Genomic DNA, 16,564 nt, shown 5'->3' on the forward strand with positions numbered 1-16,564 from the left:
CCCCTCTCCCCTCCCCTGTGCCCGGGATTCCCCCTTTCTCCACTCCTGTACCCGGGATTCCCCCTGACTGCTGAAAGAGGGGAAAAGAACAGGCAGAGCAGAGGGGCTGTGGTTGGACCTTCCTACTCTGCTGCCATCTTGGCAGAAAATAACGGAAGGGTTTAGAGTTGTATGGACCAAATGCTGGCAAATGGGGCTAGATTAATTTCGGATATCTGGTCGGCATGGATGACTGGACCGAAGGATTTGTTTCTGTGCTGTAACTCTCTGATTCTATGTTTTTGTACCCTCCATCTCCAAAGACAGAACATTTTTAAGCTCTATTTCTCCTTTTTCAGTAGTTGAAAGGAAGACACATTTTCCATTTATCTTCCTATTTTTCCTATATTCCTCAGCCGTATTTCATGAGGTTAACAATGAAATCCACCTGTGCTGCTCTCTTCCCTTATACGTCAGGTGCATAGCAACAGCACTGCAATCTGCAATTCTTCTGCAATCTCAGACATTTCCCTGTGACAGAGCACGATACAAATGTAAATCGCATCATTATTCCAATATAAGAGTTCAAGATCGTTTCATATCTTGGGGTCAGTTGATTGATCTGACAGGGCTCAGTCAGTTCATGAAATTATCATCTGGTAATCATTTTGCGGTGCCTTTTATTTTCTGTCAACACATTCAATTAAATTGTGAAGTGAACTTGCCAGGCAGAAATATTCATCAACAGTTTCAGATGAATGCAATGCTGAATACTTCACTTTTTCTAAGTATGGTACAATTAAGCCCTTTATAGTCTCTCAACAACTGGATATTTAATTATTCTGTATAACATTATAAAATAATTGCTGCCATTCCAAGCCCTTCCTGTCCAACAATGAGAAAATGTCTTTTTTTAGAATTCTCCCTTGCCTACCAGTTGTTTCCTTCCTCTTATGAAGGCATTGATTCATGCTGGGATGTGGCTCCCTTGTGCCAGTCTCACACTAGCCCTAATCCCAATTCCTTGTATTCACTTAGCCAGCACTCATCAGTTCTTTCATCATAAATGAGGAACACAACTGAGCTTGATCCTGTCCTTAGCCAGAGTCTACAGCATGCTGTAAATTGCCTGGAATTAAACTCCAGCTAATTTTGCATTTCTCCTGCTTGGTCCTAGGTTGATACAATCAATTTACAATCTGGATGGCACGGCTTAGTGGTTAGCAATGCTGCCTCACAGTGCCAGGGACTTGGGTTCTATCCCAGCCTTGGGTGACTGTGTGGGGTTTGTGTGTTCTCCCTGTGTCTGTGTGGATTTGCTTTGGATTCCACCCCCTAGAACAAAGAAGTGCAGGTTAGGTGGATTAGCTGTTAAGTTGCCCATAGTCTGCAGGTTAGGTAGAGTAGCCATGGTAGATGCAGGGTTGGGTGGGGTTATAAACAAAGATCGTAAAATTAAGATTCTTCTTGTTTGGGAGCCAGGCAAGATCATCAAGTGATAGGTGAAAGGGTGTGAGTTAGGACTTGTCAACAGAGTTTTGGATGGCTTCCAATTTATGGAGGGTAAAATGTGGGAGACTGACCAAGGGTGCACTGGAGTAGTCAGGTTTAGGGAATGATGAAGGTCTTGGGAAGCAGATGAGCTGAGGGTGGGCTGATGGTCAGACAGTGGGCTCAATCTTGCTCTCCTGTGAAGCAGCACAAAAGAAAAGGAAGCTCATTCAGTGGGTTAACGTTGAGGATTTACCCTGCACCTTCCCACCACAAGAATTCAGTTCTGCACGGAAAAGGGCCCAAGCTTGACTTTTCTGCTTCACTGCCAATTGAGGCCCGTAGGCAGCCAATTAACACCCACTTAATGGCCTTATCCTGCCCAGGCTGCAAATACTTCATGTCCAAGCAGAATGAGAAAGAGTTGGACCACCCAATTGGTAAACTGGTGTGGACAAGATGTCAGACAAAGCTCCTTTCCCCTGTACCAACTTTTGACCTTATAATGGCGATTTGCTGTTGTTTCTCTTCGTGATTGCTAGCTTTGTAACTTGCACTCTTTCTATGAATCTTCTTCTGATCATTGTCTTAAGATGGTTTCCAGATCTCCCACCATCAGCTTTAGGGGATGGAAAAAGCTATCCATCATCACTTTCCTTTCAGCTTCTGCTGCTTCTCATAATAATTTGTCATGATGCCTGAGGACCGATGACTTGTGGTTGGCGTAAAGTGTTGCCACTAATTCTCCTTCAATGTTACTCCAAGGGATGTTGAGGTGGAGGGTGGATCACAAGTAAATCTGTGCAGAAGGGCCACTTGTTGTGGGTAACAAGATGTAATTTGTTACATCTCAGTGACTATTGCAAAGTTCACCTTCATTTTTTCTGGACTGTGGATTAACGAATGAGAAAACTGCTTTAATCCAAGGAAACTATGAAAGAAGATGTTACAGTCTTCAGAATGAGTAACTGGAATTCAAGGTGAGTTGAATCTACAATGTTGCCTTATTCAAGCCGTGGAGGGAATCTGGGCAAGTGTCTCCAGTTTATATGTTGTCATTAGAAGAGGAACATCCAGTCTGCAAAGGAGAAAGCATCTGAATCTCTCTCTCTCTCTCTCTCTCTCTCTCCCGCCTGTATAGAGAGGCAACAGAAAATCTCCTTTTTTAACTCACAATTTCCCTATGAACTGCTCTCTGTAAATCCCTAATTGAAAGGTAAGAAGACAGGGAAAACAAGAATCGCCTTCAGTGACAACGAAAGGGTGAATCCTCAACCAGTGAATGGCAGATGAACATCGTGACCTCGCTAAGGGTTTAAAAGGAGCTGAGAGAAAACAACTCATCAACATTTGTGATCTAACCAGCTGCCAGAACTGTGCACCTCCAACTTTTTTTTCCTTTCTCTACCCGTAAAGTGTGTGTTTTTTCTCTTTGTGCGTGCATTTGTATGCCTATGTGAACTTTAGGAAGGGGTAGAGTTTAAGTTTTAAGCAATTCACATTTCCTTCTTTCTATTGTTCAAACTGCTGTATTACAATACGTTTTCTTGTTAAAGAAAAACTGGATGTGCGTATTACTTTAACCTGAATTAAGCCGTTAGATAACACTGGACAAATTGGTGCTTTAATCAAACTTTTACAGTTGTGATGATGCCAGGAATAGAGGTTTCCAGTGCTCTACCTCAGTGAGTTGCCACACTATAGGCAGGTTACATTAACTCTTGGGCATATTGATTTTTACTAATTAGAGGTAGAGAAAAACACACATGCCTCCATCAGGAGGCCATCCCAGATTAAATCAGCCACCCTATTCCAAATATAGCTGCCTGATAGCAATTACCAAAAGCCCCAGTGCACTAGCCACCACCATGGTTGCATATCAGAATGAGCAGAGCTTCATTTTAACTCAGATTAACCCTTTCACATCTATTACGTTCTACAAGTCTTCTCAGTAGGGAATTGCCTAACACAGTGGTCCTGAGGCTGGAGTTCAGAGACCCCTGGTGGTCTATGGAAACATTGTGTGTGAAAAAATATGGCGAACAGGTTTCTTGAGCGAGGCCTGCTATTGGTTGGTGTTCACGCAGGGTGCGGCAAATCGCATCTTGAAGAAGAGGTGCTTTCCATCGTTTACAATCGCCTTCCACAGCTCTCCAGCAAATGGAGCTTTATTAAAGTTAAGTCACTGTTGTAATGTCACCAATTTCTGTAAGCACTTCTACAAACTCAAGATGCTTCACAATCTGACGAGCACATTTTAAATATGGGACTGGATTTCATTGGGTTGCCAGTCACCCATTAGAGACCCTGAACTCAGTCCCCTGTTCCCACTTCCTCCCCATACACTTTGATCCCTTTAGCCCTAAGAACTATATCTAACTTGGCCTGAAAAACAGTCAATGTTTTGGCCTCAACTGCAGGCTGTGGCAGAGGATCCCACAGGCTCACCTCTGTCTGGGTGAAGAAATTTCTCCTCATCTCAGTCTCAGATGGTTTACCTCATGTCATTGGACTTTGTTCTCTGGCTTTGGACTCCCCAGTCATTGGGAACGTCCTTCCTACATTTACCCTATCTGGACCTGTTAGAATTTTATAGGCTTCTATGAGAATACCATTCCGCACATTCTTCCAAACTCCCGTGAATACTGTGTAGAGCCAAACAATCTGGTGTCACTTCATATGTCAGTCCCACCACCCCAGGAATCAGTCCAAAGTCAGAACATCCTTCTACAGATAAGGAGACCAAAACAGCATGCAATACTCCGGTGTGGTCTCACCAAGGCCCTGTACGTTTGCAGCAAGGCATCCCTACTCTTGTACTCAAATCCTCTCACTATGAAGGTCAACATACCATTAGCCCTTTTCATTACCTGCTGCAGCTGACTGTTTACAACAAAGCAATCCTTGTGCCTTTGGAGTTGCTGCGTCCCAGACAGGTGTGTGAGACACTTCTGAGGGTACTGGAGGAAGTGAGGTCTGAGCATCTTCCAGCTGCACAGAACTGCTTTTTTGCAGGAAGTGGGAGAGGTGAGTGCTCAGACCTCCTGTGCAGGTGAGCACAATAGTCACCTGCAAATCTCCCAGTCACTGTTGAGAGGATGAAGTTCTGAATTGTTGCTTCCAAGCCACCTCATGCTGCAACCCTCAAGCCACCTGTTATTGCAATGTATGTAGGTTTCTGAAAGAAACAAAATACTGCAGAAGTTGGAGATCTGAAATAAAAGCAGAAAGTGCTGAAGTAACTCAACTGGTCTGCTAGCATTAGATTAGATTAGATTCCCTACAGTATGGAAACAGGCCCTTTGGCCCAACCAGTCCACACCAACCCTCTGAAGAGTAACCCTTCCAGACCTATTTTCCTCTGACTAATGCACCTAACACTATTGGCAATTTACCATGGCCAGTTCACCTGACCTGCACACCTTAGGACTGTGGGAGGAAACCGGAGCACGCAGACACAGGGAGAATGTGCAAATTCCACACAGTCAGTTGCCCAAGGCTGGAATCAAACCTGGGGCCCTGGTGCTAACCACTGAGCCACCATGCTGGGAGAAACAGAGTTAACAATTCATTTCCAATATGACTGTTCCTCAGACATTCAGTTTTGATTATATGCACTTACAGTTAAGTTCTTAGAATGTGATGGGAGTAAATGTAAAAGCTGTCATTCATATTCAGCAGGAGCAAGCTTCTCTTTAAATGTAATGTAGTCGGGAATAGGTAAGGTAAAGTTGCCATAGTCTTCCCAGACCATGGGCTATTCTTTTGTTAGAGGGAGGTGACTAGTGGTGATTTTACCTAAGGGTCAGCACACCTCAGAGAATTGTCTTCCTCAGGGAATAACCATGTCAGCACACAGTTGTTTATAAATCATTAACAAATAATTTCTGTTAAGTCACATTTTTAAAGTGTTTAACTTTCTGTACATGGTTTTAAATCTGCTAATGAAATTTGAGTTTAAAACAATATAAAGACTTAATCTGTTTAGCATCAAGTTCGGACACGTTCCTTAGGAATAAATGGTTTGGTCATTTCATGTCACAGTGTAAGTGCCAGCAAACCCTAACAATGCCCACCAGGTGTCACTCTCCCATTTTCTGAACATCTAATGGAGTAAATGCTGTTTACCTGCATTTGGGCAATGAGAATGAATTGATTGTTTGCTCAGTTGATATTCAAACAGAGAGTCAATTCATGAGTGCTGAAGATAGAAGAAATTGAATTGATAGAACTATGGAATGGCCATTCGGCTCTTCATGTGTAAACTGACTCTCTGCAAGAGCAGCAAGCCCTTCCTTTCCCCATAAGTAGCAGATTTGCATGAAGTTATGAAATGTAAAAATGTTACTGTGATATGTGTGAAGTGGTCTCAGTACGTCCTGCTTTTTTGACCTAAATTTGTACATAGGGGAGGCATGTGATTATCTTGCTCCTGTTTCACTGCCACGTAATAGGCACCTCGGGGGTAAAGCTCATTCTGTGTCAGAAGTGTGCTGGCCTCCATATTGGAATGGGTTCCTCCATAACAATATGTGTTGGAAGAAGCTAAGAGGCTTATGATCAGATATTTAAATATCAACATTAGTTGTTTGGACCCTTGTGTGAAATTGAGCTGCCCCAACAACTGACTCACCATGTAATCAACCCTCCCAGCGATGTAGGCCACTCAAAAGAAAGTCCTCCATCTCAATCCCCACATCAAAAAAGCTACTGTGTTTACCTAAAAAGTTAAAATGTTTACCACGTCCATGAAGTCAGTTGTGGAAAAAGTGAGGACTGCAGATGCTGGAGTACCAGAGTTGAAAAATGTGGTGCTGGAAAAGCACAGCAGGCCAGGCAGCATCCGAGGAGCAGGAGAATCGACATTTCGGGCATAAGTCCTTCTTCAGGATTCTCCTGTTCCTCGGATGCTGCCTGGCCTGCTGTGTTTTTCCAGCACCACATTTTTCAACTGTTGGATTATTGTATTAAGCCTAGTTCTGAGGAAGGGTCACTTGACCTGAAATGTTAACTCTCATTTCTCGTCACTGATGCTGCCAAACCTGCTGAGCCTTTCCAGCAATTTCTGCTTTTTGTTGCCTCTAGACCTATGTTTGGCCATTTTCTGCAATCAGCAACTGAATCCTGGTTACTGCAAACTGCTTTGTGCTGACTCAGGCTGCTTCGTCTGTTTTCAAGCTGCTGTTTCACAGAGATGAATGGTCTGGAATGGATTGGCCTCTCGGGCTGGAGGATGAAGGGGGCAACATTGAAGAAGACAGGGGAAGGAGGAGGAGGTGGGCACAGTGCAGGAGGCCATGCTCTCACCTGGTCTCCTAACACTGTAACTGAGGAGCAAGGTGTAAGTCCTCTGCATTTCAACAATGAGGCTCTCCCTGGTGCACAACTGGTGTGCGATTGGTCTGGGTGTCTGCTTGTGACAAATGTTATGCACAAAAGGGTTGGCAGCAACAGATCTGGATTGAAATATTACAACCAAAATTCTTCCTTTTTGTTCCCCTATTTTTCACTTGTGAAATGGACAGAATGAGGACATGTTTTTGCGTAGAATTCTGTATTAAATATATGTCATTTAGATGTTTTAACTTTGATATTTCTCTTTCAATACCTTGGTCAGTAAATTTAATATTTAATAACATTTTCTTTTGCTTAATAATATATTTTCAAAATTTGCAGTGGTATAAAACACTTATTAGGCTTGTTTCTTACATGGTATTGTCATCCTGTGCTGGAAGAGTCTTTGTAGACATGTGGAAAGCATCAGCAATGAAATAAAATCTATTCTGAGTGATTTCTATTGTTGATTGCACACAGTTTGTAAAATTCTTGTCAATTGCTATGTCTGAGAAGGAACTTTTGAGGGGGGTGCTTTGAGTCTATAATGTGATTTCACAGTGAGGAATAATGTCTGATGACTTTTGAAATTCTGAGTATTATTGCAACCTGGCTATAGAGAACTTCAATTTGAAAACAACAGTCTTCACCATTTTCTCCTGGCCTTGGAGTGAGGTTGCAAAAATCAATACCAAGTCAATGTTATTGAAGGCAGGGGTATGGAAAAGGTTTGAATAGAAATCCTGAGCTTAAATCTCTCTCACTTCTTGGAGATGAGTAGTTTTGAATGTCTGAGGTCACCTCCAGTTTCATTATAGATTCTTCAACTTTGTAAACATTATTGCTTAAATTTCAAGTGCTTCATGTTAATAGCTACAGTTCAGATTTAATAAATTGAAATCACTGATATCATTTACAATCTCAACACTGGGAGAAATGCTGAAGTCTTGAAATGGCATATTTGCAAACCTGCTGTATATTTTTTAAAGCCTCCTGCATTCAATCCATTTCATCAACTAGTCTTGAAACCAGAATTTCTGCTTTTTGTTCTGTAGCAAACAGTTAGTAGTGCATCAGAGTGGCAGGTGTACATTCTCGCTCATTATTTCTTTGCCCTTTGGAGTGTGTGACCTCTGCGGGGTCATGTTGGATAGTTACTATGTGAAGAGGCGTCTTTCCCCATCCCCCACCCTCAGTAGAAGCAAGGATAAAATCATAAGCGTTGTCATTTTCTACTAATGTCACATACTTTCTGATGGTCCGTTCAGATGTGTCCGAGGGTTGGGGTCTCACACGATAACAGGGAATTATTTATTTTATATGTCTTGTTCCTCAAAGAATAACGAGTTTGGACTTTATACAAGGGAAGAAACAAGTGATCAGTCCCCATTAGATGTCCCAATTATTCATTTTTTTTCTCATGTTTAATTCAGCATTCATCAGTCATCTCTCCATTTCAAGTTCATCTGCGCCCCCACCCCACATTTGCCAGACAGGATTTTATTAAATCCTGTGTATTAAATCCAATCCGGAAAATCTTTGAGACTTGGCCTCAAGGTCTGTGGCATTGTGAACAGTTGGCATGGGGCCTGGAGCCCTTTGAGGTGAGGACGTTGCTGCAATTTGAGAGGGGGATTTTGAGCTGAATCAAACAGACCTCCAGATGTGTAGCCTGGCTCAGGATAAAGCAATGTTAGTTAGAACTGACAGCCTCATAGATTCTTTCACATCCTCAATGCATCTTGAAACCTTTCACAGCTAATGAAGAGAGACATTAAAGAGAGACAACTGGTGGTGAGTTTAACCTGAGGGTCACCACGCCTCAGGTAAGCAGCAAGTTTGAGAATATAGAGCCTTTGTGGTAACCTCAGCTGGTATGGGGATTGAACCAATGCTCTTGGCATCACTCTGCAGAACAAACCAGCCATCCAAACCCACTGAGCTAACTGACCCCTTTCTAAGTCTTTGTTGCATTGTTGTAACTTTTGAAAATGTCACAGAATGCACCAGAAGAACTCATCTGTGGTTCAAATACCACATCCTCTTAAACATACAAGAACTTGATTCAATATTTCTTCTGAAAAATGGTACCTTTGCCATTACAGCATTCAGTCTGTAATTAGATTCTCAAAACCATACCGATTAGAGTTGGGCTTTCTGGAAAAGGTTGAATGAATTTACATTTCTTCGTACACTTAACATGGGAGAAGCCAGGTTGGAGGAGAAAATTAGAGGGAAAATCTTTATTTTTGTTTCCCTGTGCTTATTGGAAGCACATTGGACGTAAACAATTTTACACTTCCAGTTTCGGTTCTTGTTTCAGATTTGCAGCACACAGTTCTTTGCTTTTATTTCAGCATTTTTAACATTTGCCCCTGAAAGCTCAGAGTGAGTGAGTTGACTCTGACAGAGCCTGTATTGTGGACTGTTCCCTTGAAATTTCAAGGATCAATATTTTCAGATACGAGACTAACACTGCAGCTTCGTTTCTTTTTGGAAGTCCCGATCAGTTGAAGTTCTGACAATGACTGAATGAATATGTAGTGCGTGCTACTGATTACATTTACTTATCTCTTATCTTCTATGTGCTCCATTGTTCAATGTCTTTCTGTTGATGGATGACGAGACTTGGGAGGGGAGACTAAGGGACTGCTTGATAGTTAACAAGAACTCACTGTCACTAAGAAGTGAGCAGTTAGAAAGACAAATTACTCTTCTTTTAAATAGAAAATGTATTAACTGTCCTATCATTTCATTCGGGCATCACATGTTGATAAAGCTTCATCTCATGTTTACGTCAGATAATGAATGCTTGCATGTAACTTTTGAGATTTACAGATTACTGAAACTGGGTTCATGTAATCTTTAATGCAAGGTGATAAAGCAGGTGTAGGGCTAAATGCGTCTGATCAAGATTTCTGACCAAGATGCTACATACAATATCACTCGGTTTATTGACTACTGCTCCAAAGGTCCTACTCCAAGAAAAACAGAGATTGCAAAATGACTGCATGCCCTTCATGCATTTTAAAAAAAAATACCCTTTGCAGTGACTTGCAGTTCTTGACAGAAGGCACATTCTCGTGTTGCTTCTGATTCCCAGTTACAGAGTGGCATGGTTGACATTGCTGCCTCACAGCGCCAGGGACCAGGGTTGAATTCCAGCCTTGGGTGATTGTTTGTGTGGAATTTGCACATCCTCCCCCTGTCTGTGTAGGTTTCCTCCAGGTGCTCCAGTTTCCTCCCACAATCCAAAGATGTGCAGGTTAGGTGGATTGGCCATGCTAAATTACTCATAGTGTCCAGGGATAGGCTCGGTGGATCATTCAGGGAAATGCAGGGTTGTAGGAAATAATATTTTGGGGTGGGGAAGGGAATGGGCCAGGGTTAGGTCTGGGTGAGATGCACTTTAGAGAAACATTGCAGACTTGATTGGCCGAGTGGCCTGCTTCTGCACTGTCGGGATTCAATGATATGATTCTATGATTCCTTTTGTGTAGATACATCTTTGCTTAAGAAACATGTTCCAACTGCTTGCTGTCTCCATGTCAGTGTTAGTCTGTATTGGTCTGCATTGTGAGCAAAGCATGTTATCAACTCTTTTGAGTTCCTCTACTGAAGTTCATGTGCTGGGGTCAAAACTAGGAGGTGAGCCCACTTTGACCAGTGGTGGGACCTGAGACATGTTCAAAGCAGTGGTCTAATAAGTGGTTGTTGCTGGGAGCCCTGTCCCAATTAATGATGATGACCAGACACCTTGAGCCAATGGTCCAATTAAACGGTCCAGTGCTCAGCAGTGCCACTACTCACTTGTGGTCCATGGAGTGTCCATTATGGGGATCCCCTACCTCCATAGGTCTGCTGGAAACCTGGCAGAGTTCATCCACAGGGCTGGGGTGGCCCCTGAATTGCCATTAAATTGTAGGAAGATTGTTGCACTTACCTGCTCTCCACCCATACCAACCCCTCCCCCCCCCCCCCCATCCCCACCCCCATACTGGCAAAACCATCAGGCAACTCATCCACCCGCCAACTCAACCATTATCTCACTCCTACCTGCTGCCATCTCACCAAAAGGAGTGTAAAATTCAAGCCACAGAATTAGTATTTCAGGTCAATGATATTTCTTCAAAACTTTTAACTTTTTCCAGTTTTGGTGGAAAGTCATTGAAATAACTGCACACAGGCCGATATCCTGTCACCAGGTTACCCTATATCTACTTGTGCACAATACATGGACTCTGTCCAGCCAGCTCAAAGTCAGTCCATAGATGAGGATACCTTATGAATCTCCTGTTTATCCTTTTTCCTCCTTCTCTCTCACTGGCTGTGGGCCAGCTAGTCCCAGAATCAGTTCCCCCTTCTCCTGAAGCAATCAAGAGGAGAGTCCTTCTCACACACACTGGTCCAGCTCCCTCAGAGCCAGCTCTCAGAGTGAACAAAACCTCTGACATTCTTGTTTTTTTAATTTAACCCCCACACTACCGCCTAATCACAGTAGTGCTTATTCTTTCCCCAGCACCCATGTTGTGTGTGTGTACAGGTGTGGGACACAGTGAAAGACACAAGGTGCACAAATCTTTATTCGAATCTCCTGTTTATATCAGTCAGCCAAGCCTCCCTGATTGGCTCAGTTTAACAGCCCTAATCAAGGATCTCATAGTCAATGAGATCCCCCCTGGCCATGGTTCCAATCTCTACAGTCATTAACCTGCTTCACTATCTACACATGCTTTCTGACCTGCCAAACACATCTGACTTTTTTTTGTTTTTAACCAAGATATTAACTCTGCTGACAATTTGAATACGATGAATCTTAGACATGCATCAGGTTCTCACAACAGGCCACATACAGCAAACATTTCATTTACTGGCACCCATGGGAACAGGAGTGTGCTGGTGATCAAGAGGTCCATATATTCAATGTAAGAACACACACTAAGAAATAGAAATATAATGCATAGAGTATCACTATTATACTTAATTACAGCATAAATAGCTAAAATAATAACACAACTTTGCCATAAATGAAACTTTCTGGCAGAGAGCCTTCTTACTCGCACCGTTAACTCACTAAGCAGGCATCATGGAGATTACAATAATACAGTAAGCTTCCAGTATTTCCAGTATATAATTGTTAGTTTATCAAAGGGCTAGAACTGGTAAAAACAAAGTTTTGCCATATTAACTTAACTGAGCTGTTTGAAGCACGTACAAATTCATGATCCTGCTTGTTTATGATTAATCCAACATTCTATACACATTGAGAATGCGTCTTGCGGGGTTGTTTGATAACAACTGAATTGCATTCCTCCAAATTTTTGGTGTTCAACCTATTTGATGAGAATATTGATTCACTATTCAATGTCAAAAACAGTCTAGTGAGAGGGGAGGGGGAGAGAGAGGGAGAGAGACAGTCTCTCTGTTCTCTGCAGTCAAACTCACATCTACCTGCAGAAAATCGGTTTTAGCTTGCTGCAACAGTTGTGAGCTGTGCCTTCAAACTAACATGTCAAAGACTTTTTTTTATGTGTGAACCCGGCCTTTTTGTGTCTCTTATTAACCAGTGAAAGCATCTGGAGAAAGATGACTAAAGCCAGGCAGTGGCCAGCAGAACAGTCACAAAGTTAATCTCAGCAACAGAATATAGAAGCAAAGACAACTAGATTTCCAGTGTTTCCCCTCTGTCCATAACCTAATTTACCCTGCCTGTGTGCTAGTAAGAGGGATTTGAAAAGAGGATTTGCGTTTTAATTACTAATATTTTGCTAACAGTTTATACATATTCACCTGTCAGTAGAGTCTTCTTACTTGTAGTAAATAGTGATTCTTGTACTGTACAGAAGTTTTCTATCAAATGGCTCTGAATATCAGGTGAACTTTGCTTACTTTATTATATATTTAATGTTTGTTTCAACTTTGGGAATAAATTCTATAGTGTTTGAAGGAGTTTATTGAGATGGAGTAGCATGGCAAGGGAGGGGTAGGGTTGTAAATATATAATTCATGGTTTATGTATTTTCTATAAACTTTAGTTTTGCAAATTGAATTTGAACTTATGAAAATGCAATAAATGCAACTGCAGCACATGGAGGGGTATCACAATTAGAAGGATGGGGTTATGTTGCTTTAAGAGACCAATGGCTGCAAAGGAAGGATCTGAAACAGTTGCTGGTCTTGCTGAGTAGGAGGCATGGTGTCCTCACAGCTTTCACTTACACAGTCCAGGGAAGTCCTTTGTTTTATGAGTTAAAAGTAAGTTAGTCAAAAGCATTCGGTCAACTCTGAGAGGGCGTACACCCCATTCACTCCATCAGATCAACGGCAAATCTGTAAATACAGAATACTTAATCTAAAATTCTGGCTAAAGATAGCTTAGAACAGGCTACATGGAGGTGAGTAGAGTTTAGAAAGATGATCAGGTTTCAATTGATGTGTGGGTTTGCTGAGAGAGGGGTTAATTGTCACTTGAAGCTGAGAGAGCGTTGGAACCAACTTAGCGAACCAACCCAAGCATGCAGGTATTTTAAATGATTCTGAAGGCAAATGGAATGTTGTTGCTTATTACAAGGAGAATTACATTTAAAAGAAATGAAATTTTGCTGCAGATGTATAGTGAGACCACATTTACATTTAGTTTTGGTCTGCTCAATTTAGAAAGAAACAGAATGCAATAGAAAGAGCTCCGAGATGTGCACTCATTTGATTTCTGGGATGAAGGGATTTTCTTACAAGGTATGTTTGGGCCAGTTAGAATGATGTGCTTTGGAGTTTAGAAGACTGAGAGATGATCTTGTTGAAAAAGTAAGATTCTGAGAGGACTTGACAAGGTAGATACTAAAATGATGTTGCTCCTTGTGGGAGAGCTTAGAACTAAGTTGCATAATTTTAAAACATGTTGTCTCCCTCTTACCATGGAGATGAGGAGAATTTTTTTCCCGAAGAGAAAACTGTGAAAGTTTCTTTACAAGAGACTAATATAAGCTGGGTAATTGAACATTTTAAAGGCACTTTTTAGAAGACTGAGAGATGATCTTGTTGAAAAAGTAAGATTCTGAGAGGACTTGACAAGGTAGATACTAAAATGATGTTGCTCCTTGTGGGAGAGCTTAGAACTAAGTAGCATAATTTTAAAACATGTTGTCTCCCTCTTACCATGGAGATGAGGAGAATTTTTTTTCCCGAAGAGAAAACTGTGGAAGTTTCTTTACAAGAGACTAATATAAGCTGGGTCATTGAACATTTTAAAGGCACTTAGCTTAGGTATATTAGATTTTAGATTTATTTAATATTGTCACTTGTACCCAGGGTACAATGAAAAGTGTATAATGTTGCCATTTTGGGTAATAGAGCAAATTACTAAATAAATTGTATAAATTGTAAAATATTTAATAAATTAATATTAAATTGATGTCACTGAAGCTGAAACAGCTTCCAAAGTTCACCTTTCCCTTTCCGTGGTCTTCAATTCTCTGCTCCTCCAATCAACAGCATCCAATATCAGCCCCAGAGGTCCTGCCAATGTGCTGCTGCCCTACTGCAATTGGCGCTGTCACTTCTGCGTCTGCCACCTCCGAGCTGGAGGCATTCAGTGGTGTGCGGGACTTGCACCTCCTCCAACACTACCACCCAAGGTGGAGCAGGAAGGGGCCCTGACCTCCCACAGGAGGCCCTCAGGAGGAGGTCGCAGGGCAGCCAAAAATAAACACACTTGCTCAAGCTACAGAGCTGGAAAGAAGTGAGTCAAAGGTGACAGAGGGTAGGCAGGAATGTGCAGCTGAGGACACGAGCAAATCAGGCTCAAAAAGGCCAAGCCTCTCTTCTAATTCATGTGTTTGTATGTTCACTTGTAGATTTCTAGTTATAAGATTGATATTCATTACTTGGCACTTGTATAGCGCAAATATTGTTCGCTACTGATCAGCACAAGCCTGGATGTTGTCTGGGTCTCACTGTATATGAGCATAAACTGCTTCACCATTTGAGGAGTTGTGAATAGTGTTGAACGTATGCAATCATCATTCCCCCTTTTAACATTTGTTTCAATACGAGTAAGAACAGCAGGATTTACTAAGTTTTAAGTTCTAAGAATTATGAAGTACTGTAGGAAAAGATCTCAAATCTACAGCTTTCGGTTTTTTCCCCCCCCGTCATTTCTTTCTTCAAACGTATTTGTGAAAATGCCACACATTACGGCTCAACTTTGACATCACACAGATTGCAATTCAGATTAGATTCTTGCAATTAAGTACATAAAGTGCTTCGTTACTCTTGCTGTCACAATTATATTCACAAAATGCATTTATATTTGATGTCAAGTATCCTCTGTTGTGTATATCCTAAGGGGTTTTAAACGGTTTCCAGTCCCTCAGTGTATGCAAGTGTGAGGGTCTTACACAGTGCCCTTTACCCATTGACCCTTCACAGCACTGGCCCCAAGCTTTAGCGCTTTCTCACTACACGGTCCTGACTGTTAGAAAGTGTTCATCTTCTACAGTCAGTCATCAACAACTCTTTGTTTTGGAAGAGTTGCAAGTGTTGGGAGAAAATCAAAATGCATCCTTTATAAGTTGTGGGAGCTCCCAGTTCCTTTTCTATGAATCTGTGGTGTGAGCAAGTAATCGATTCAATATCAGCTTGATGCTGGAATTTGTCTTCAGGCTAGTGTTAAGATTTCCACCTCTGAGTTAGACTGAGTTATAAGGTTCCAAATTGCAATGCCAACAGTCTTGGTAAATGACAACTCGAGCTCCAAGCTGTGTGGAATTCATGTCCCAGTGTACAGTGGATGCTGGGACTTTGGGTAAGCACAAATGCTTACATCATCTGCAGCTCCTAAATCAGGCAAGATTTTAGATGAGAGGTTAGCAAGCTGTAAGAAAGGTGATGAGGGAAGGCAATACCATCATTTTCTGCTCAATGATTGACCATGATCTCAGCAAAGACAACTTCAATCACCGTTTTCTCCATGGGAGCTAAGATATGCTGTTGGGTTTGACCTCTTCTGGTTAATTCCTGCTGCATTGGAGTCTACACCACTTTCTTCTGCAGGAGAGGAGGAAGTGTGTTGGTGAGTGTCATGCAATCTGTTTGGCCAAAGTGGCTGTCATTGGTGTACCCCGTGCCTTAGTAGAGCTTAAGAATTTTCAGCTTTCAATGGAAGCGACCAAACTGCCTAGTGCACTGAACAATTGAAAATAAAGAACTAAAGTTGACAGTTCTCCTGGTGTATCTGTGTTTTTCTAGTTAAGGAAGTTTGCAGGATTGTTCTCCAGGCTGACCTGTTGATCATGATCTCAGCCATGACAATGGAGGATGTTGACAACTGTCCTCCAGAGGTTAAGGAGCAGAATGCTAATGAACACTTAGCACTTATGGCCATTGTCCATTGACCATCTGAATATGGAGATATCAAAATGGCAAAAGAATCATGAACCACTGCAATATCCCATGATCAGACAATCTACTCAAAATAACCTTTCAAGATTCACATGTGAATAAAATCTAGTTGAGCCATAATTAGTACCCATGGAACTGCACCCCACAAAGATATCTTCAGAACAAGAGCAGGGAAATTGGCAAGTGGGAGAACTGGGCTGAAAAATGTGTTGCTGGAAAAGCGCAGCAGGTCAGGCAGCATCCAAGGAGCAGGAGAATCGACGTTTCAGGCATAAGCCCTTCTTCAGGAATGAGGAGGGTGTGCCAAGCAGGCTAAGATAAAAGGTAGGGAGGAGGGACTTGGGGGAGGGGCGTTGGGAAT

This window comes from Chiloscyllium plagiosum, chromosome 9 (genome assembly GCF_004010195.1).
Source record: "Chiloscyllium plagiosum isolate BGI_BamShark_2017 chromosome 9, ASM401019v2, whole genome shotgun sequence".
NCBI lineage: Eukaryota > Metazoa > Chordata > Chondrichthyes > Orectolobiformes > Hemiscylliidae > Chiloscyllium > Chiloscyllium plagiosum.